At 37.6% G+C, this 23,711-nt stretch overlaps 1 protein-coding gene and 1 long non-coding RNA gene across 4 annotated transcripts in view; one reads left to right on the top strand and one right to left on the bottom strand.

Moving 5' to 3' along the window:
- The window catches only part of NKAIN3 (sodium/potassium transporting ATPase interacting 3), a 750,443-nt gene that overhangs the window by 294,948 nt on the left and 431,784 nt on the right, over positions 1-23,711 (bottom strand). The gene's annotated exons all lie outside the window — the stretch shown is intronic.
- LOC107976326 (uncharacterized) overlaps positions 21,906-23,711 on the top strand; it is a 28,179-nt gene continuing 26,373 nt past the window's right edge. Inside the window, exon 1 of the long non-coding RNA XR_001720210.3 lies at positions 21,906-22,019. This is a non-coding gene — a long non-coding RNA (uncharacterized LOC107976326). The remainder of the gene's footprint in view (positions 22,020-23,711) is intronic.

The raw sequence follows: 23,711 nt of genomic DNA, 5'->3' as shown, positions 1-23,711 counted from the left end.
GAGCAGGATTAAAATACTATAAAGAGGGAAAATTTAGGCAGAAAAAAAGATCTTTTAGGTATGAAACATATTGTAATGTAAACTAAAATCTCATTTAGAAAGTTCAGAAAATACAGTTAAAAAATCTTCTAAAAGATACATTATTTTAAAAGATGAAAATAAGGAAGAAAAGATAAGAAAATTAAACATTCAACCAGGGAAGATGGGTAACCAAATATGGATGTTCCTGGAACAGAGGAAGGGAACTGAATGAGCAATAAAATATTTTGAGACCATTTCTCAAATCAATTATCATAAGTTGACATATTGAAAGAGTCTATGGAGTAACCAGCACAGTGGATGAAAATGGACCAATATCCAATCAAGTCATCCAGAAATTTTACAGTATATGAACAGAGAGCAAATGCTACAAGCTTCAGGGTAGGGTAACAGTCATAAACAAAAGATTAGGATATAAATTGGCTTTGACTTTCTTACCAGTGATACTGGGTGCTAAAGAATATAGAAAGAATATAATGAAACAATGATGTTATGCCCAGCATTTTACACCTAGACAAATAATAGATCAAGTGCGTAGCTTAAATAAAAATACATTAAACATAAAAGTCTCAACAAATGTACTTCCTGTGCACACCAAGATGTGCGCCACTAAATGAGAGAGGAAACCAAGCAAGAGGGAGACAGGAAATCCCCAGGATGTTTCCACAGGGAGATTTCTGAATGAGAGCTGGGCACATAGCTTAACAAATCCAGATTGCATTACCGCAAAAGATTTTAGGAGGGAGTTCTCAAGAAATGAAATTGGCAATTAACTTCTAAGTAATTAGTAATTAAATTGGAATAAAATTGGTTAAATAGCTGATATATTTAAATGTTTTGAGATTTTTTTTAGGCAATTTGTGGGGAGTTGGGGAATAATTTAATGGTACATACAGGAAAATATGTAGAAGCCTAGATTTAATAATTATCTTGCTAAAATGTTCTGTTGATCTTAAAAATCTAAATAGATAATAATATTGTTAAAACAAAAATGAGAATTTGCTTCAGAGAATATCCAGTGAAAGATGACCAAAAACAGTGAATATCATAAGATTAAGCAGTGCTATTACTTAGTTAACTGTGGCTTTAGGTAATATATTTTTAATATATTAAAGTAATGAATGTATGTACTGCTAGCAGGGTACAGGTAATTAAATTTATTAGTAATGATATGGAATAATATTTCTCTTTCCCAACCCCCACCCATAATGAGCTATTTTGGAATATATTACTCTAATAGTGCTCATTCCCACGATGCTACAGAATGAAAGGAATGACATATGGGTGTAAACGGAGGCGATCATTAATGCTGACAATTTGATTCAGTGCAGCATAATTCCCTGTGGGTTTTATTTTTAATCCTTCTATTATTATATGGCTTCATTGACATTTACATTGACATGTTGTATATGTGGTCATAATATTTCTACAGAAGGAATCTTAAATTTAATCTAGGAATCCAAGTGAAACCAAACAAACTTTCCTAGAACAAAGTTCTGGAAACTAAACCTTAAATGTTTCTAAGTAGGTTCTACAACAACAGAACTATTTGAGATAAAATTAAAATCAAGCCATCTAGAATTTTTCAAAAATAGATCTGTGAGTAAGGATAGCATGTTGGTGACATAATTTACAAGAGTGGTTAAAATGTAGTGCTAGTCTCCAGCCTCTAAACTTCAAATTTGAAACCATCTAGAAAACCACATAAACGATGTTTACTTTAGTCATTGGTATTTACCCTTGGTAATACAAGTACAATAATTATTAATTTGATCAGGAAACAAATTTTCCACAGAAATTTTGTCTTTCTATAATATGTGCATAAGAATCTAACGTAGATAAGAATCTAACTTTCAAGATTGTAATAACCAAACATATGCTTCTGTAACGTCCATAATCTCCATATTAAAATATTTTTCCAATGCCTTTGACCCCATCTCAATTTTTTAAACATTATAATTTTGTATTCTCCTGTCTTAAACTGGATACTTTCTGAGTGGAATGATACCAAAAATATTGGTTTAGAAGTTGTATATTTATGTCAAATATAATACACAGCTGACATACTCAAATTCTTCAAATGAGCATATGCCACTGTAGAAGAATTGAGAATTACAGAAATTTATTTGATACTATATATTTACCCGACTTCGAACATCCTTTGGTTGCAGGTCAAGTGTGAAGACACTGTGGGAACGATCTATAATCCAGATATGAGGACGAGAGTATAAAGAACTAAATCAAGCCACGAAGGATGGAAACGATACATAACGCGCACACAAGGGCAGGTGGCTACTGTTAGCCGCTGGGGAGCCCTAGCGCAATTCGAGGAAAAAGACGCCCCCAGTGGACAGATGCCGCACTGCGCATTCTGAGTATATGGAGTTAAGTGGAGCGCAGGTGGACTTCAGCCCCCGGAGTTCGCGCTTTGGAATTGCAGCAGAAATGTCAGTTCCAAATGGCCATGCAAGAGAGGCTTCAAATAAGAGGTGAAATCTGAGATTTTGAAGAATGTGCAGCTCCTCGGTTGGGAGAGAAGCCTGGGAAATGTTTGTTTTTCCCTCTGGCTCATTGCCAAATGATGGAAACAGGGTTCCAGAGACCCCTTCTGAAAAGAGCTATTTGAATAGCTGAGGTGATTGTATACTTCACATCATTTTTTTCACATATAATTCTGTTGCATAGCACTCTAGCGACCCCATTTACTCAATACTGAAAATAGGATTTTACTTTAATTTCAACATAAACTGAGCGCAGGAGGGATCGTTAGTCACTGGCCTGCGAGGATACTTCCTTGCTTGATGTTTCACTGCCTGCCACGTCTTTCAGCTGTCTGGTCATTTTAAGGACCCCTTGTGCTCTCACAACCCATAAAACTTGTAATGACTAAATTTGAGATTTTTCTAATTGAGAGTTACAAAGCGTGACTAAAGTCCATGTGGCCACAGTAAACTGTTGGACACAGGCTCTGCATTTTTGACAAATGGCTGGTCATGTGTAGTAAGGAGGGAACATCAGATGTAACACCAAACTGAGACTCCACTGGTCTGCTGCCATGTTTTAAAATGCCCAGATGGCCAAATCCTAACATCTATTGCATTATAGTGGCATTATGAATTAAATTGAGAGAAAAGATTCTGGGGCCAAAAAGTGGTTCTAGCACAGTGATAAAATCCCTAAGCAACAAACAGGGATTAATAAAAGGTAAATCTGGCTGGATTTAATGCTGACCTTCAACAAAATAATTTACTTTTCAGCAACCACAGATGGGTTTATAAGAGAAAAGACTAGCTATGTATAATTTTACAGTTAAGATAAAGGATCAAAATGCAAACATAATATTTAGAAATAATTTGTTTCTGGCCAAGAGCACCATGAAGCAGTTAAGGTACATAAACTAAATGGACAGAAGACAATAGTATAAAAATACAATATTTTTCAGCTTAGAAAATATGGTCTGATGATAATTTATTTTGCATAAAACAAAAGGTCTAACTTCTTCAAACTATGTTTGTTGAAGAATCAGTTAACTAGATAACACAAAACAGTTAATTATCATTTTAAAACTGGCTTCTAAGATAAATTTCTCTTTTTTTAACTGAGTAAATACAGCTTTGCTGCAGATCATGTATTTAAGCTTTTTATACAGAACCTACTTTTGCATCTCCATTTTCTTTGCCAAAGGTGATGATTAATAGGTGATTCAAGGTTTAAATAATACATGTCTGCCAAATTGACCATACTTATTGAATTAGGGGATGAATGGAAAAAGAGATTATATTTCTGGGAGTCTGCAGTGCATTTCATAGTTCATAAGACACTTCCAAATTTGAATGAAATTGTCCTGAGGCAATTCTGGAAAATATTATTTCTCCATTTTTTAGCTAAGGAAATTGCAATTCAGGGAGTTGTAACAACCTGACCGAAAACACCAATGTTTAAGCACAAGATGTGGAATCTGCGTGGTCTTCAGGTTCTTTGCCTCTTTATTTTACCCTGTGTAACTTCTCTGAATTGTCAAGTATATTTGAACCTCCAAAATTGTCTGAGAGATTTCTTCCTACTCTTTACATTTTTCTAAGTTGACCATTTTTACATCATAGAGACATAACCTAAACTATCTAAAGTCATTCTGAATTTTAAAATCACCATCAAGCAACTAATTTTTTTTTCAAGACAGGGTCTTGCTCTATTGCCCAGACTGGAGTGCAGTGGTGCAATCATAGTTCACTGCAGCCTTGAACTCCTGGGCTCTAGTGCCTACTTTAGCTTACCCAGTAGCTGGGACTACAGGCGTGTGCTACCACATCCAGCTAGATTTTAAAAAGACATTTTTTAGAGATTGAGTCTTACTACATTGCCCAGGCTGGTCTTGAACTCAAGTGATCCTCCTGCCTTGACCTCCCAAGCAATTAAATATACAAATTTTCTTTAACATTCTTGTTCTTAAAACAGCAGATTCTAAGTAATAATTCATTGGTTACTTATTTTTTCATTCTGCATAGTAGATAAGTTTGAATAACATAAGATACTATGACTTTACCCTTCTGTGGAATTCCACTACAGGCTACAGTTCAAGACTAATCATAACTCCAGGAATGTTAATAACACCCAAGCAAGTTTAAATATCTTCCTATAACAACACCAAAGGACAGGACAAGCGTGAATAAATCATGGAAAGGCTTTTGAAGATCTTAAGTTCAACTAAGAGACCTCTTCTTTTCTCCCTCCTCATCACTGCCAAATGATAGAAAAGTAGGTGGAAGAGAAGCAGATATTTAGAAGCATTCAATATGCAAGTTTGTCCAATTAGCTACAGAAGCAATCATGTAATCAGATTTTCACAATATCAAAAGCAGTTTATTTCATTAGCACTAATTCCATTTTGAAGGGCAATGCCATTTAAAGACGTTTTTAATTGGTCATCATTCAAAGTTTAATATAGGTTCTCAAAGTAATTGATTTAGAATTAAAAGTATAATTACAGAGAAATCTAGCAGTGTGCTTTATAATAATGCAGCATATCATACTAATTTCCTTGAACTTGTTTGACCTTTTTTGAACAGCTTCTGTGTAGCTATATCAAATTAATTTCCTAGTTTTCAAAAAGTAGGAAGAAAAATTATGCAAATTATTGATATGAATCTTGAAAGAGATTTTAGAATAAATTATTAAGCGATAATGTGTAAATATCCCGAGAAACGTCACAAGAAAGCCAGCGTGTTTCTAATGACAACAGCATATCCGAATTTATTTCTATGATAGGGTTAGCAGATGAAGAACCTAAAGAAATAATTGTCCAGGACTCATTCTTAAATTGGGAAAATCTTAAATTGTTCTTATTCTTAATATAGAAAAATATGAAATTCAAAAACAGTTAAGTAGCTCAATCGCTACCTCAATAGTGCTTATTAGTGCATTGATGTCAATCACAAGGGAGGTTTCTAGTGGATTGTTGCGTGGTTCCGTCCTTTCCATTATCTTTTTCAGCATTTTCCCAATAACTTATATTTCTTAAATAAAGAAATAACATACTCTCCCAAATTTGTAGTTGAAATTAACTTTATGATTCATGAATATGCTGAATCAAAATTGCACTGACATGATATAGCCACGAGCTAAAATCTATCAAATTGTTATTTAGTTGGAAAAGAATGAGGTCCTACACTTGGTTGTACACAGTAGAGTATATGTAGCGTAATTCTGAGGAATTAAATTTGGGAAGAACTCCATGAGAGTCATTAACATAGCCTCAAAAACATGATCTTAAGGTGACTCATAAAAGCAAAATATCTAGAGCAAGTGAGAGGGTGTGTGTGCTCTCCTTTGTGTTGCAGGGACCACAGCTGAAGTTTTTGTCCAATTCTGGCATCTAATCTGCAGGAGGAGCTTGAGTAGGGGACTCAGATGAGAGAAGAACTTGAACTTGTGTTCTATGTGGGACAGTTCAAAGTCTATCATGCTTCACACATACTAAGCACTGGGTGGGACATGACAACTCTCTTCAAGGATTTGAAGGTCTGTTATGTGGAAGTCAGGTTTAAGAAAAGTACTCGAACATTTTCTTCTCATGGCATCATTACTCTAAAATAATGCATATTCCATTGATGCTGTTTGTAAATAGTGGGAACTTATTCTCCCCATTTTTACTTTGTCCCTTATATCTTTTTTCTATTTCCCAGTTTGTACTGATTTAATCTGTTACTTTTAGATCCACTTTATGATTACATTATTTTATTACATTATGTTTTCTCTTTCAATAATTGTTTTTGAAATGTGTATTATATTTAAAAAGGTTAACAAAGTGAACAAGATTTCATTCTATATTTTATTGGTATTGATATTCAGCCTTAATTATTTTATACTTTGCCTTTTCATCTTATTTTCAGTTGTCTTTCAATTTGCTAGAGTATATCTTTGAGTAATTTTTCAGGAATGGCAACTTTTTACTCCTCTGACTAAAATATGCTTATATAGAAATTACATCTTTTGCAAAATAAAAGCTACCTACTAGTCACTTGTAATCATTGCTCATCTTAGTTAATGAGTATTAGTTCATTTGTACAAAACATATGAAAAACCTAATATGTGACAGACACCATTTTGAAATTAATCAACAAACATCAACTAAAATAGACAAAGATCCTTGCCCATCAAGAGCATATGTTCTAGAAGTTGGGAGATTCTAGAGGTTGGGGGGAGGGGAGAGACAACAAAAACAAACATAAGTAAGCAAGTTATGAAGAATGTGAGAAAGTAACAAATATTATGTAAAAAAAAGAATTCACTGGAGGTGGAAGAAGTTTGAAATTTTAATTAGGGGGTAATGAGGATAGTCTCATTGAGAAAGTAACACTTGAGAAAAAACTTGAAGAAAGGGAGGCAGAAAGCCATAGGGATAACTCATGGAAGAGAATCCCGGGCTGAGGAAACAGCACATGCAAAGGCCCTGAGGCAGGCGTGTTCCCAGCAGAGGGACCACAAGGCAGCCAGTGTGGCTGGAACAGAGTAGGCAAGTAGTAGGGCAGAGGATGAGGCTAGGGAGGTAGTGGGGAGGTGGGGAAGAGATAGCTCTGTAGATCATGTAGGGCTCTGTTGGCTTTTGAAAGGACTTGGCTCTTCCTCCAGGTGAAACAGGGAGCCATGCAGAGTGTTGATTAGGGGCTGCAATGGTCTGACCTATGTTTTTAAAGGATTACGCCGGCTGCAGTTTTGAAAATAAACTGTAGAGAGGCAAGCATGAAAAGATTCAGCCCAAGTCTCTTCCTTTTATTCCCTGCAAAAAGGAAGCAATTTAACAGTGTCATTTGGCATTTATATATGTATTTTTGAGTCTTATTAGGAAAAAATGTAACAGAGCATATCAAAGAGAAATCATTGAATTCTATGACTACAGGAAATCTTGATAAATAATTTATTTCACCTTGCTTCAGTCAGATAGTATCCCCACAAACTAGATCAGACATACATGAATCTGCTTTATGTTAGAACACTTCTAGTAAAAAAATTTCACAGCTTCTTCTAATCCACACTCTCAAATCTCACAAATGTCTCTCAGAAATATCTTCCTCACATCAAATTAGAATTATTCGTTTTGTACGTTACAATTTATTGTTTCTTTTTTTTTTTTAAATTGGGAACTTAAAGCAAAGAGAACTAAATGTAGAATCAAAAATGCAGAATTTCTATCACATTGGATTCTAATCATACAGTGTAATCTTTGTCAAATGACTTTGTCTTTATGCATAAATTACGTAACAGATGCAGACTTTCCTTTAGCTCCTAGGAAGGAATGAACTCTTCAAGTCCAAGATATAATTAGAATCATTGTTGGTATTATTCTCTTCTCATTAGAAATGGAGAATTAATCCAATCCTTACTAGGATTTTAACTCAGCAAGATGGTGCATGTTGCCTATAGATATGAAATCTTCAGGGAGCATTAAGTCATTAATTCTGAGTCTGGGGAAAAAACACTCCCAATTCACCAAAATCTTTTAATCCAGATTTAGATTCATTCTTACTCCATTACAATGAATGACCTGTAAGGAAAAAATCCTGACAATAATTTAAAAGTTTAACAGAACAGTTCAGTATTGTTAACATGGATTCCCTTGAAAAATATACTTCAGACACGAAAATACAGTGATCAAATTAGATATCTGGTTGAGTGAAAATTAACAGAGGCCATTAAAAATTAAAACTCAAAAGCTCAGTTTCCCAATACAAACATTGTATGTTTGTGTATATTAAAACTTGTATATTTATTTTTGCGTTTTTATATATACAGAAATAAGTGCACTATATGTGTGTGCATATATATAAAATATGTGTTTCTTTAAAAAAATTCCTTCATTTGGGACCATTCATTTTAAGGTGCAGGAAATACTCCCTTAATTTAAAAAATTTTACTATTGTATGCTCTCCAATGTGAGAGAAGAGCAAATGGCAGAGATTACAGCCTTGACCATGACTACCCTCAGTGCTCTTAGACATATGTCACGCAGTCGACAATTCTGAGCCTTCACTCTCCCCTGATTTCTGCCTTCAAAACTGAGGAGAGTACAAAAAAGCAACATGTCAGCAATAGCTAGCATTGTGCACAGCATAGAATCCATGTTTATTATTCCCAAAACTGAGTTATTCAGCTTCCCTCCTGCTTTCCCAAGGCTTGTTATTAAAATCATTCATTCTTGGCTCTGGCCTCAATTTTGGATTTATTGTCAATTACTCCTTCTGCCCTTTCAAACTCTTGCTGCGTATTGCAGATTCTGTTTTCAGAGATACCCAATATTATTCCTTGCTCCATAGGCATTGACAATTTTCTGCCTCATTATTATTTTTACCTCATTATTATTATCACCAGCCAGGATTATCTCAATACCCGTTTAACTGATCCCGTGCACGTGGCTTTCTCTCTGATTCACTTTCCATGCTGTTCCTATATTTATTTTCTTAAAGCTTTGCTTCCATAATTCATTCATTGAATGTCACTAAACCATTGCCTGATGTCATGTACTGTGTTAGGTGTGGGTGATGAGAAAGTAAATAAGACTTGGCCCTTTCACCTGTAGAAATTGCAATTAAGTTTGGCACAACGACATGTCATGAAATAATTGTAATACAGTATGATTGGTGAAACATTTTGAGCATGTAAAAAGTGCCATGATAAGGCAAGGAAGGAGGGATCAAGGCTAAGGTGAGAGGATTAGAAAAGTCTTCAGAGAGGAGAAGGCAATATGAAATCTGCATAGGGATAGATGCGCTTGCACTAGTTAGACACTAGAGAAAAGCTAATTGTAAGCAGAAAGAACAATATTTACAGAGATATGGAGATATAAAATGCAGCAAGTTTGAAGATCTCTAATTTTTCCCAGGATTACTGGCGTTTAGGACGTGAGTTAAGAAAGGCAGGATTGACCAGAGAGTTTGGTCAGGGACTCCTCAAGGGTGGTTTTTTTCTGGGGAAAGCTGTGTAATTTGAACTTTACTCCATATTTCACAGATAATAAAGCTATGAGATAATATTTGGTTTTAGTGAGATGACTTTGGAAAGTGTTCTACTCATTTGCTGGATGGGTCAGGAACTAACAGCAGGGTAACCAGGTAGTTTAGTTCAAGAATCCAGGTAAGATATGATCAGGGCAGTCCAGGTAAGGGAAGCAATGACAGAAGATTGGGGAGAAAAAGCCTCATTCTAGAGTTGTGACATAGAGGAGGTTCTACTGGAATTGAGGGAGACGTCCTCTCTCTTTCTTTGTCTGGTCAAGATTCTGAATCCACTTTGATATGATCCATTATTTTGGCTCCCACATATGACTGAGAAGATGTGGTATTTGTCTTCTACGAATGGCTTATTTCACTTAACACAATGATCTCTAGTTCTATCTATGTTGCTACAAATCATAAGATTTCAGTCTTTTTTTGTGGCTGAATGACATCCTATTGTATGTATATACCATATTTTTAAAAGTCTATTCATCCATTGATGGACAAAAGTTGATTCCATATCTTGGCTATTGTGAATAGTGCTGCAATTACCAGAGGCTAGGAAGGGTAGGGGGGAGAGTGAATGAAGAGAATTTGGTTAATGGGGACCAAAATACAGCTAGATAGAAGGAATAAATTCCAGGAGTTGATAGTATAGTAGAAAGACTACAGTGAACAATAATTTATTGTATATCTCAAAATAGCTAGAAGATTTGGAATGTTCCCAATACAAAGAAAAGCAAATGTTTGAAGTAATGGATATTCCAATTACCCTGATTTGATCATATTATACACGTATCAAAACATCACTTGTACCTCCAAAAATATGTATAATTATTATATATCAATAAAATATGAATTCTTTTATGATTAATGCAACTTTTTTCTTTTTTGTTGTCTAGGATTGATCAGATTTAGCTCAAGTCATGATGTACTTCTGTATAAATGACATTTGCTCTTTTCCTAGAGTATATTGGTCTCATGTTTCCCCTAGGTTCGTGATATTTTTAGTTGGATTTTTCAGAGCCTTAAGATTAGTTAGAGTGCTCCAAGGGCTTTGCAGGAGGTGATTAGAAATATTGGGATGGAGACCAGGGGCAAAGTTTGGGTACTTTTATCCATACTTTAACAAAGCAAGCTCTTCTTTTATTTGCTTTATGTGTGAGGTTCCACATAAGATGTTGTTTTTAGAAAGCTGCTTAAATAACCCTTGCTTAAGGTGGTGAGCAGAACTTATGAAATTTCAGTGTTCATTGTGTGTATTGTTGTCAGACTTGGAGGAAGAGCCCAATTCATATCGTGCCAAGATGTAGATGGGCTAAGCCTTTGCACTGACCATGGAGAAATGCTATATGCCATATGACTGCAAGTCACATGAAAACAAGATTTCTGGGTCTGGTGCATAAAAAGGTCAAAAGTTACATTGAAAGGCATGCTCTTGCCAGTCTTTCAGGATAACACACCTGCCTCTTGTAATGAGGTGTATAATCTTAGGTTATTAGAAGCAAATTATGGAATGCTTCAAAAAATAATTTTTTACTTATATATGACTTGGTCAAGATATCATTAAGACATCAGTAAAACCATCTTCCAATTAAAATTAAGTGAGGCAAATTATCTCTGTCCTTCCTACACAATTTGAAGCACCCAATGAGCCACAGCCACAGCTCATAAATAGAGCATTCAGATACTGATAACATATTAGGAAATATAACTGACTCAGGACCTGCAGACTCAATGTAAGAAATGAGGGAGAGAGAGGATGTTCAGGTGTTTCCTGACTTCCTGACTTGTGTATTTGAATGGATAACAGTGGTCTTTAACTAGGAGAATACACAGAAGAATGAGGAGCATAGAAGGCAAAATAAGGAGATTGTCTTTGAAACAAGTTAAGTTAGAACTGCAGATGTATGTCCAGGATGCAGTTATATAAACAAGATCACAGCTCTCCAGAATCTGGGAGGGCTATAGATCTGACAGCCATCAAATGACATTAGTGAAAATTAATGAAGTGGATGAAATCGTTGAGGAGGTATTTTTGAACAATAAAAGGCTAAGCAGAGAATGTTGAGTGGCCTCAAATTAACAGAGGACAGAGACAGAGAACTAATACAGTGAAGAATAAACATTAGAGAAATAATAAGTACACTAACAGAGAGTAGTTATCATTGAATGCACAGAAGGGGGCAGTTTCCAGAATAAGGAAATGGGGATCAGTGATCAATGCTGCACAAGAGAACTGCTATAATTCTTGGTTGCTTCAACTGATCATAGATTCTTTAGTGTGGAATGGAAGGTCCTCCCAGGTGTTATTTCTAGTCCTCTTTCTCATAAATCCTGAGTGTTCTTCTAGGCCTGCACACACAAAATCTTTGTTCTGGCAGCAATTCTCTTAGCCCTTTATAGAACCTGTGTTGTGCTTTTCTCAAATTGCTTCTTATACCTGGATGCATATTTACACATTATCTTTGCCAGTTGTGCTTCTACTTATCTTTGAAGTTTGTGGTAATTTGATTATAAAAATGGACCCTTATCTATGCCCTTTGCAATACAACTTTGAAGATCCTTCCTTCAAGAGACTGAGTGCATTTCTCCAGCTCCTGAATCTGGGCTGGCTTCTTCATTTTCTCTGGCCAACAGAATGAGAAATGTGAAGTCTGCCAGCTCAAGACTAGGCTTCAAGTGGCCTTGAGAACCTGCATTCTCTCTCGGAACCTGCCATGACCAGACAAAAAGCCCAGGACGGCCTGCTGGAAGATTTTGCCGAGAAGAGCCAAGATCATTATAGGCCAGCTAACAGCAGTGCTATCTCCAAATATGTAAAAATGCTCAAAGATCAGCAAAGCTGCCTGCCTAACCTGAAGCTGGCCATGGACACATGAATAATTTAAAGAGAGTCCAGAAGACCTATTAGCCTGCTCTTAGATTCGTGAGCAATAATAATGGCTATTATTGATACTTTAGGCTACTATGTTTTAATGTGGCTTGTTTTGCAGCCACATTAAATAGCTAACTGACACAATGTGCCAGCTCATACCTCCTCACTTCCATGAAACCTGCCTTGATAAATCTTGTTAGAAACAAAATGAAAACAAAGTAGTTTCTTTCCTTTTGTACAGGTGAGTGGCCTGAGATGAGGTGACAGAGGAAGACAGAACCCAGAACACGCAGGGCTTAATAGGCCTTATTAACGATTTTAGAATTTAACATTCTCAAATATTCCAAATGTTTTTCTCACTTGGATTAAAAAACAAAATCCACAAACCAATAGCAACAATATTGTAGTTATGTTAAAAATTCTTGAATCTTGAGACAACTGGAAATCTACTTGAAAATATTCAAGAATCCTCCATTTCCTTTAACTCAGGCAAGTCCACCCAGAGGGCAGCCACCCTAGCGCTCAGCCTCAACATCCCCCGCTCTGCTTGTTGTCTAAGCCGTGCAGTTGGAACAGCGTCAGGATCAGACACAATGGAATGTCCCCGCATCTCTCCTCTTTCTCGGGTTACCTTCTAGAGCACAGGCACTTAAGATCCTCCAGGCTTTCTTTCAGTGCGCCTCTCTACAATAACACCTGCTTCGGGGCTGAAAGCACTTCTACAATGTAGGAGATAATGGGTAATGCAAGATAAAGAAGGCCAGCTGCTACTTAGCTTCAAGAACTTCTCATAAGACAAACACTGAACTACGTACTTGAAACTGTGAAAAACTCTAAAATACGTGAATGTTTTTAATGGCCTCTGAGAGTCGGACAACTTGATCCCGTGTTTTAGATGGCAGGGATTATAGCCCTGATACGAACCTGCATTATATTAGGGGAACAAATCGTTGTTTTCATAATTTATTCCTTGGCTTCTGCTCAGGATCTAAAGTATCAGGGCACATAATGGAAATTGGTAAGGAAGTTACCATCCGCAGTGTCTCCTTCCACCTGTGCTGGAAGCAATGAGAATGACAATTGCTCTTGCATCCTTCCCTTATAGATACTGCGCGGTGAAGCTCATGACTTTACACTTTCCCAGAGGTTAGCTTATTCAGAAAATCTCAAGCTGGTGCCTCATCAGTGGACCGTTTTGCTCATGTGGCATGTGTGCAGCTGTCAGGGAAAACCTTAACAGCTCTGCAAACTGAGAAGTTGGCTGGGAGTACCTCTGTCACAGGATTCCAGCTCCCACCTACCCAGCCTCTGGACAACCGTCTACTCTTCAGTGCTGCCAGCCAGACTGACTGAGGCAGAGACAGAAACTTCCACGGAGGCGCTAATGCTGAATACTCCATGCTTTCCAGTGATGAATTTGGAAAACTTCCCAGATTGTACATCTGCCGTAGCATAGTAGCGTGTACTTCCGAGAATAAAGCTTTCAAGGGAGACAGTGAGAACAATCACATGTATTCACAGAGGGAGGGTGATATTTCTTCCTTTTTTCAAGGACAAGTGCCTGCCTCGTTACCCTCGGGCCCTGGCATGGTAGCTGCTGGGGAAGGTGTGTAGTCAGGACTGGTTCAGGGGCACGGGGCCCCGTTGTAAGAAGCCCTGTAATTGGTGCATGGCCCGGTTGGGAGAAACCTCATGATGGTGCATGGCATTTCTGGGTGAGGCGCTATGATTGGTGCACAGCCCTGCTGGGAAAAACTCCGGGACTGGTGCATGAGCCCCTGGGAAACACGCTGTGATTAGTGCGCAGTCCCACTGGCTCTTCTGAAGCAAGCTAATTCAGATGGGTGGGGTGGGTCAAGAACGGAGCTGAACTTAAAGACACTCAGTAAGGCGAAGGAGTCTTCTTTCCCTCTTACCTCCTTTCCTTAACATGTGCAATTTTATTTATTTATTTATTTTCAGTGCGGTGGCCAAGGAGCCCAATGCCAGTGAACTTCCCTTGGTACAGCTGAGGAAACTGAGATATAATGTAATTTTTCTCAGGGCTCGTTCAGGTCCAACTGAGACTTTGTCAATTTCTTTATTGGGAAACTCACCTGACTCGATGATTGAATCTCAAAATTAATATTCAAATTTATTGAATTCCAGGGTCAAAGAGATAAAGAAGAGGAAATTCAGATAAGGGGATAGGAATTCTGGGCTAAGTAAGATTATCTGAACATTCTTTAAAATGCATTCTTCTAACATAAAGGCACAGTGAACTCCAAGGAGATTTATTTTACAAAGAAAGGGAAAGAGTATTTCGGGAACAAGCACATCGTCTACTGAGGTTTTAAAACCTGATATATCAGTACAACTTTGGTTGTTAAATGTATATTAATGGGGTAAAGAGTGCAAATTCATTGGGAGCTTCTGATGGGGTCAATTCCAGGCCTGAAATGCAAAATGTACAAGTAATCTCCAAGTGCAAATTCTTCTTAAAACCAGAAGAAAATGAACAATGTGAGATAAAATCAGACTGATGGCTTAAATACTGAAGTGTGCGGAAGGAGGGAGAGACCTGGTCTCTGGGGGCTGTGTTCTGTGAGCAGGAGCCTAGGGCAGCTAGACAGAGTAAGCATGAGACTATAGGTACTTAGTTCGGATGTCTCCTTATAAAGGATGATACCCAAGCACTTTTTGTCACATCACAACAGCAGTAGGTCTAGTGATGAGGAGAAACTTAGAAATTCAATCTAGATATAAGGAATTTTAAAAATAAGTTTCCAAAAGGAAATAAATTATAGTTTCTCTTAAAACTTATTTTCCTTCTCAACATTGAAGAAGAAAATATAATAGCAAATAAAAATTAGCACATACAATGGGCAAACTATAAAAGGAATATACATACTTACAGTTGTTACTGTATACGTTGAAAGAGACAGAAAGAACATGAAGAACTTAAAATAATATAAATTCTTTATTAAGTTTAAAGTTAACATAAAAAAGGATTTTTCAACATTCCACATTGTAATAGGAAACATTAAGCCATCAAATAACCATGCTATCTGAAGAATAGATAAAGACTTTGGAGTGTTTATTCTTGATATAAAAAGACTCTGTAAGGGGAGAGAATACATTATGGTTTTGTGTGTGTGTGTGTATGTGTGTGTGTCTGTCTGTGTCTGTGTGTGAGATTGAAAATAGATGTTTTTAATGTTTCCTGTTGCATGTGCTCTCTTTATACTAAGTAGAATTTTTACTTGACAGAACTTCTCACATTAGTAATTCAGTGTTTATACTGGATACACTCTTTCCTTATGCCAAGGTATAAGTTTGTTTTATTCTCTGCTATACTACCAGGGTTTATTCCAGGATTTGGAATAAGATAAATGGTCAATCAATATTGTATGAATAAATGAATGAATGAGTTTGGACTGTTACTGGATGTTTTAAGGTGCACAGATTTAATGTTTAGCAAACATCTACTACAACAAACAGTATACCAGGTATTTATGTATATTTATTTCACTTAATCTTCCCAATAATTTTGAAAGATATCATCTGCTCCATTTTGTAGATAAAGAAACTGAAGCTTCTAGAGACTATCTGAACCATCTCTGGCTGTTTAGATCCAAGGCCAATATTATTCCCGTCAGCTTCTGTTACCCATAATGGAAACAGATGCCTACTAAATATAAGAATGAACTTTCTAAGAAGTCTAATGATTCTTGAAGGAATGCACTCTCTTATGAGGAACTGAATTATTTGTCACTGAAATTATGGAGTCTGTTTGACCATCTGTCAGGAACATACAACAGAGAAGATAGGAAAAGAGGTTGAATTTGGAAACTTCTAATGTTCCTCCCAACTCTAAAACTTTAATTTACTGTCTAGCCATATGCTGAAGTGGCAGAATAATATGGTTCTTCCTCTCTTGGTAGTTTCCCCTTTTTCTTTTCCTTTTAAAGCAGATGTTTGCTATTGTGCTTGGTGCCCCAGGAGAAGAATCTACAGAACAGCAATCAGAGAAAGCTTGCTATCTTTTGGCTTTCCAATCCAAAAGCCTAAACCTTCAAGGGAAGTTGAAAGCTTAGGGACACAGACAAAATATTTGAGAGAAAGATCAAAAAAGAGAGCAGGGGTTTCTGACAAATTTGAAAAAGATAATGTCGACTGGTGAATTAGAATTAGATGAATGAAATATGGAAAATTAATGGCCAGCAGAGTGCTTTTGATGCTTCAGAGAAAGGAGTGCTTTTACACTCATTTTTGGGTAGAGCCATGTGGAAGTAGAACTGTTTCAGAAAGAGGGGTTGGAGGGCTTGGGAATACAAGAGAACACATCTGTTTTCAGGTAAAATCCTGAGTAGATAGAAGGACCCAGCAAAACATTGTCTGGAAGGATTATCTAGGCAGACACAGCCAGAGATAGCATCAGATTACTCAAGGATGAAAGGGACAATCCCCACTCAGGCACCTTGGCTCCTCAGGACACTCCCAAACTTGGACACAACACTGGGAAAAAGAGCAGTCCCTGAAGGGACAAGAATAGTGTAATAGGGGACTTGAAGATTTGTTCTGAAGCCTGAAGACTAACCAAATAACAGATTGAACATTTCATTTTTAACTCTTCACATTCCTGTGTTTTTCTTCTGTTTTTCGCTAGTTGAAATGAAAACACACATATTCCTCTAATGAGAAAAGTTTAATTTGTGTCCTGAACAATTCAAATGTGATCATGTGATGGAGTTCGCACTTTAAATTGGTTAATAATTAGAAAATTTGTGTAAAATGCACTCAGTAAAAACTGATGTGCTCTTCCTCTTCCTTTTCATAATCATTATCATAGGAAACTTTATGCTTATGTTGCCTTATGTAATTATATTATTTGATACAAGTAAATTAGAGCTCTTCACTGATTAAATTGCATTTGTTACCTTCCTATTCTAAATATCTGTTAGCCTTGGGTAAACACCAATCCTGTCATACAGATGACATCTCTAAGGGATCTTGCAGTTTTTGTGCTAAGTAATTAATCCATATGCATGTGGTTGTTTACTTAATATATTTATAATGTTCTTTGTGTACAGGGAGATATAAGGCACAAGAAGTAATGGGCATGTGTTTATTAAAGTATAGTTATTGAAAATGGATGTTAGTTTTTAGTTTAAAGTAAGATGTAATTGAGTTGAGAGTGTTGTGGGCAATAAAAAGATGGACTCTAAATGAAAAAAGTGGGATTAACTTGCTTATTTTGAGAGATCGTCTTCATCTATTTTCCATTAATTATTCTAGTGTTAAATGTTTTAAAAAAAACCTAGATTTGGAATCTTATATTAAATTACACCCTTCTGTTTCCCCCAGAAGGTAATGGTTTGCTGCAGTAAGAGTAGCGGTGAAGAGTATCTCTCTACCCCTTTCTCTAAAAACACTTTTTTTTCTGCAGGCTGTACAGAGATTGTCACACTGGGCAGAGTCCTTTGTGAAGCAGACACCAAAAATGCAAGAGAATAAATTGGGAAAATGGGTGAAAGATAAGGCACAGGAGAGTAGGAATAGGCAGGGAGAGTTTTCAGTACGCAATATAGGTCTGACACCTTGGACAGGAGAGAAGGAAGGAGGAGAGTTGGGTTTGAAGGGTTTGGATCACCTTGTACCTCTGAACAACGACTGATGCAAGATGGTCTGCTAAAGGAAGACCTCATTAGGCAGAAATAGTCTGGTTTGTGCCCTTGCTGTGATCAGTGATTTGCTAGGAGCAGACTGGGGAGAACGTGGCCTTGGAGAGTAAGCCGTGATAGGTCCTGAAGGACTGGTAGCTGCAGGCTGTCAACTAACTGACTTCTTCAATGCAGATTTCTCTTGAAAGGAGATGTGAATGGCATCTGACCGTGGCTTCCATAATCACCATTATTTAATTAAAAAAATGTAACTAATTATTAAAACTTTATGGATACAGATATAGAGTCAGTTCATGAGGAAAGCTTTGGAGAGAGAAAACAGGAAGGGGATGGGATTAGACATATAGACAAGAAATACTTGACCTAAATTATCTGCCAATTATCTGAGAACACTTTATCCAAAAGACTTAATAGTTGCGCAGTCAGAATGAGTCATTTTTCCACACCATACTTGCTAGAGAAACTTAACTGTTCATATGTACACTTTTGCAGGTAACTTCTTTTATATGGATTCTATTAACATCCCAATTAAACCTCTTGGGGCAAGTATTTGAATGCCACTGTGACTATCCGTAGCAATGAAGCTTAGACAAAAATAAAATTCCCTACTTGACTACAAGAATAAGCAAAGAAGAATTAATTTTCCTGAACTTGCTTTGTTAAAAGGAAAGAATAAGGGAAGTCTTCGTGATTTATTTAAAATGATTGTTATTGATTACTTTTCCAACATGAATGAACCAAGCAAGTGGTTCAGAAGTAAAAAATTATAGCTTATTAGAATCACTTTCCTCAGTTGTGAGGAATACACAGATAGTAAAACTGAATAAAAGGGAGGATAGTTTACAAATCAGTGACTGAAAATGAGGACTGAACCCTTTTAACATCATTTTTTTCTAAACCAAGTGACATAATAATAGAGACCAATCAGAAGATCTCACCCAAGTTCCAGTCTTCTTGAATCCAGTTTGCTCCCTTGAGCTCTGGTAAGTTTAAACTATATATTCCCCAGAGAAAATATGAAAACCCTTTCCTACCTGCTATTTTGTCATGAATCTCGCCAATGTTAACCTAAGCCTTCTTGGGCAGAAAACCATTGCTGCAGGTAAGAGCCTGTACAACAACTTGGCAACACTGTCTTCTGGAGCATTTGAACATGGGATGTTATGTGTACAGCAGGCTCTTGCCTTCCTGACTATGCGAGTCTCTTAGGACTTCCATAACAAATACCACAGACTCAGGGGCTTAAACAACAGAAACTTATCTTCTCACTATTTTGGAGGCTAGAAGTCCAAAATCAAGGAGTAGACAGGGCTAGTTTCTTCTGAGGAACTCTCAACTTGTCTTGTAGCTGGGCATCTTCTTCTGCTGTCTTCATATGGTCTTCCTTCTGCACATGTCTGTGTCATAATCTCCTTTTCTCATAAGGGCATCAATCATGGTGGATTAGGGCCCACCCCATTGACCTCATTCTAACTTAATTACCTATTTAAAGATGTTGTCTCTAAATACAGTCAAATTCTGAACTACTGGAGATTAGGGCTTCAACATAGTAGTTTTGGGGCTACAAAATTCAGCCCATAACCCTGATTTATATCTGAGAACAGAGGTGTTAGGTAGACCTATATTCTTCTCTCATAGATCTGACAGCTTTGAGCCAGCTATGCCCCATCCGGTTTTGCAGAGAAGTACTGTCTCAGCAGCATGGCTTTACATCCTTCTCGTCCCAATATTCTCACTCCCCATACACACTCAGACTAACAAGGTGACATGGAAAGGGAAGAGATACCGCTTTGTCAGGAGAACAGACTTTGTTAGGGTGTGGAAGGGAGCACTTTATTTTTCCAAATCTAAGAAAGGAAAACCTGAAAAGAATAACTCATTAGAGTTAGATGTGCCTATAAGAAGAGGAAATTGACAGTTCTTCCCTAGCTGGACATCTGCATTGACACCAGAATTTCTGTGCTGGTGGAGTAGGGGATGAAAACACTGGGGAGAGATGGCATGGTGGCTTCTGCCAGGCCAAGGTGAGTCTCACACAACCTTCAACTTGAACATTCTTGGGTTTCCAGTTTCTAATATGTAAGATGGAGTCTGAACAGGCCTGTGGACCTCAAGTTGATAGTGGATGTCTGAAGAGATTGTTGGCTGCAGTCTGTATTTGAGAGGAATGCAAGGTAAGGTTGTAGCGGGAGTTGGGCAGAAGATGTGGCTAAATCTCACATGGAAGCACTAATACTGGGGAGACTAGCTAAGAATGAGCCTTGACTAGTTGACAATACCCCATCCATCTTTGTCAAACCATGCACCAGCCAGGTCAACAGTGAGACCATCCAGACAGGAACTGCCTCCTCATTCAGGGAGGCCTCCTAGAGCTGCTTTACTTCATCTCTTTCATTTTTGCCAACATGTGGGCAATACATGTGAGGGAAAAGCTTGTGAGAGCCAGACCAAATCCCCTTTCATTCCATCTTCTCAGGGTGGGTCAGAAGGAGAGAGGAGTTACGAAATGCTTATGAGATTCTGAGTTTTAAGAACTCTAAGTGACTGTTTTAATAAATGAATGAAAGTCAAGATTATAGCTATGATTCTATTATTGAAGCTCACCCAGCAAGTGTGAAAGGTGAGATTCAACAGAGTACTTTGGGGCACTTACTGACAAATAATAACATAGTTTTATTTTTATACCCTAACACATTATGATTTCTCAATAAACTAGCTACTCCTTGCACATAAAGAGCTAATAATATCTCATTTCCTGCTGCATGAGAATTTGACCTTTGGTAACTCCTTAGTATTGTTTTCCTGGTAACTTGATAAAGACATGTACCAACTGCATTGTGAAGCAACAGCGAGTATCATTAAAAACTGACCCATAGTGGCCAGGCATGGTGGCTCATGCCTATAATCTCAGCATTTTGGGAGGCCGAGTTGGGCAGATCACGAGGTCAGGAGATCAAGACCATCCTGGTTAACACGGTGAAACCCCGTTTCTACTAAAAATACAACAAAATTAGCCAGGCATGGTGGCAGGCACCTGTAGTCCCAGCTACTCAGGATGCTGGGGAAGGAGAATGGCATGAACCCAGGAGGTGGAGCTTGCAGTGAGCAGAGATTGTTCCACTGCACTCCAGCCTGGGCAACAGAGCTAGACTCTGTCTCAAAAAACAAACAAACAAAAAACAAAACAAACAAACAAACAAAACCTGACCCATAATTGGCAAATTACTACTTGGAAATTATAAATTGGATCAGGTGCTGAGCAGGGCCCTAGAACTTCCAAGAAAATATGGCTTTTGTCTTTAGCTACCAGGGTGGGTAGAGAAAGACCATCAGGTTGGGGCAGAGTTAGGTGTGTCTGAGCTCAGATTCTCCTTGGGTAGGGCTTGCTGCAGCTGCTTTGAGGGATGGGGGTGTGGTTCCCAGGTCAATGGAGTTATGTTCCCAGGAGGATTATGGTTGCCTCTGCTGTGTAATGCAGGTTGCCAGGGAAGTGGGGGAAAGCTGGCAGTTACAGGCATCACCCCACTCCCATGCAACTTAAAAGGCCAGTCTCACTCCCATATTGCACCCCCCACCCTCCACCTCAAAAGCATCTAGTTCGTTTCCAGGCAGTGGGCGAGCAGTGCCCCAGGCTACCAGCCTCCTGACTGAGAAAGCAAGCAGAGCTTTCAGGTTTCATGCCTCCCCACCTGCCCACATCTGCACTTTGTATTCAACCCCTCCCCCACGTTCTGTCCAAGAAACTGTGCAATCGTTTGGAATTGTTGCAGAGTTCAGCTGGAGGCTTCCTTCTTCCTGTGGTCTTTTCCCAGTTCCCCTGGCAGCCCTCCCCAAGGACACCTGTGAGACCAGAAATGGCTTCCCTGGGGACTGAGAGAGCCCACAGAGCTCTTCCTGCTGCTTCCTCTACTCCTGTATTTTGCTCGGCTCTCTGAATTATCTCAGCTCCAGGTAAGGTCAAGTCCTTCCTGTAATTTGGTTCTTTAGGTTTCCCAGTGAGGGTGTGTGTTCAAGGGGGAACGATCCCCCTTTCCTACTTCCACACTTTGGGCACTCACAGTATTTGGGCTGTCTCTCCGGGTCCAGGAGCAATCTGCTTCCTTCAAAGGGTTGGTGGATTCTCTTGGCTTTCCTGGTATGTTCCTGCAGAAGTTCTTGGAGCAAAAGTTCATGATGTGTCTCCACATGCTACTCTGTCCCTCCGAGTAGGAGCTGCAATTTAGTCCTGTTTCCTATCCACCATTTTCCTACTTTCTATCCCTTTAAAAACCTGGTTTCTTCTTTCCTCATTTGAAACTCCTAATTTGTCTAAGAAAGCAGATGCTTCAGAGGCAGCCTGCCTCTGAGAGCAGTTTTGAGCCTGATTCTGATAATCCTAATTTTAAAGACCAAGATAAGTTTAAATAATTACTCAAGATTATACATTTATAAAGTGGCATGACCAATATTCAAGTATGGTATCTGGGAGGATATATAAAGTCATATTCTAATGACATAGAAGATCATTAGAATGATTTTCCCTTTAGTGATTTATATACATAAACTTATTTATTAAACAAATACATAAAAATAACATGATTTTCTAACACTCTGTTTTGAAAGTCCATCTCCCCTGCCTTCAACCCACTTAATCACTTTGAATCAAAAAGAAGATAAATGGCCACACGGTCTGGTTTTTCTTATACCACTCCAGAATAGTTTTACTGGTAAACCACAATCTGAAAAAATAAGGAAATTAAATTTGAAAGCCCATGTTTTTGAGAATAAAAGAAAAATTAACTGAGTATCAACTCTATGTCTAGAACTCCCTAGAAAAGACTAAGAATCTCAAAGGTAGACTAAATCCATGAAATGAATATTTTTTCTTTAGGAAGGGAAAGGGAATGTGAAAGTTCATTTACTATAACCTCTCATTCAATAATCTCAAAGTTCTTTCCAAAATACATTTAGTCTAAGGCATCATTTAGTAACACTGCAGTTACAAACACAATTTCTAAAGCATTAGCATTTTATCCACTTTTTAAATGGGCATTCAGAGCAAGTACAGATTATTGAGACAGGATTGGCACTGAGTATCTTGAATGGTTGCTCTAATCAAGTGGGACGATTCAGGTGTGGTATGGCATGATTCAACATCAAGGGGCTAAATAGTCACCAGAATTGCTGTTCTCCCTTATTGAAATAATTCTAATTTTAATTTCATATTACAAAAGTTTATGTTCAGTTGCTACTGTCTCGTAAAAGTATAGGAAGGAGATCTCAAAAATATATATGAGGTTGCTCGATTCACTAAAAACAATTACTTATCTTTATAACTTTCCTGTACAATACCAATTGCTATAATTGGAAGCAAAATTGGTTATAATTAAATAAAAATCAGCAAGGAAAATTTATATAACTGAGTGGATAATTATTTTTCAAAATGATTTATTATAAAAGTTTGGTGAAGCATTTTTGTAAAGAGACATTAAAATGCACACACACACACACACCAGCCTTCAAATCACACATTACATTTTTCTTTACTGAATTTTAGGGCGGAAGACGTTAGAAAATCCTATCATATAATGTAAGGGTTCTACAGAGTATGTCCAAAGAAATAATGAAGTCACTTTTGTCCCATTTCTGATAACAGCATAATAC

This window comes from Pan troglodytes, chromosome 7, assembly GCF_028858775.2.
Source record: "Pan troglodytes isolate AG18354 chromosome 7, NHGRI_mPanTro3-v2.0_pri, whole genome shotgun sequence".
Lineage (NCBI taxonomy): Eukaryota > Metazoa > Chordata > Mammalia > Primates > Hominidae > Pan > Pan troglodytes.
This window is presented reverse-complemented; position numbering and strand designations above follow the sequence as displayed.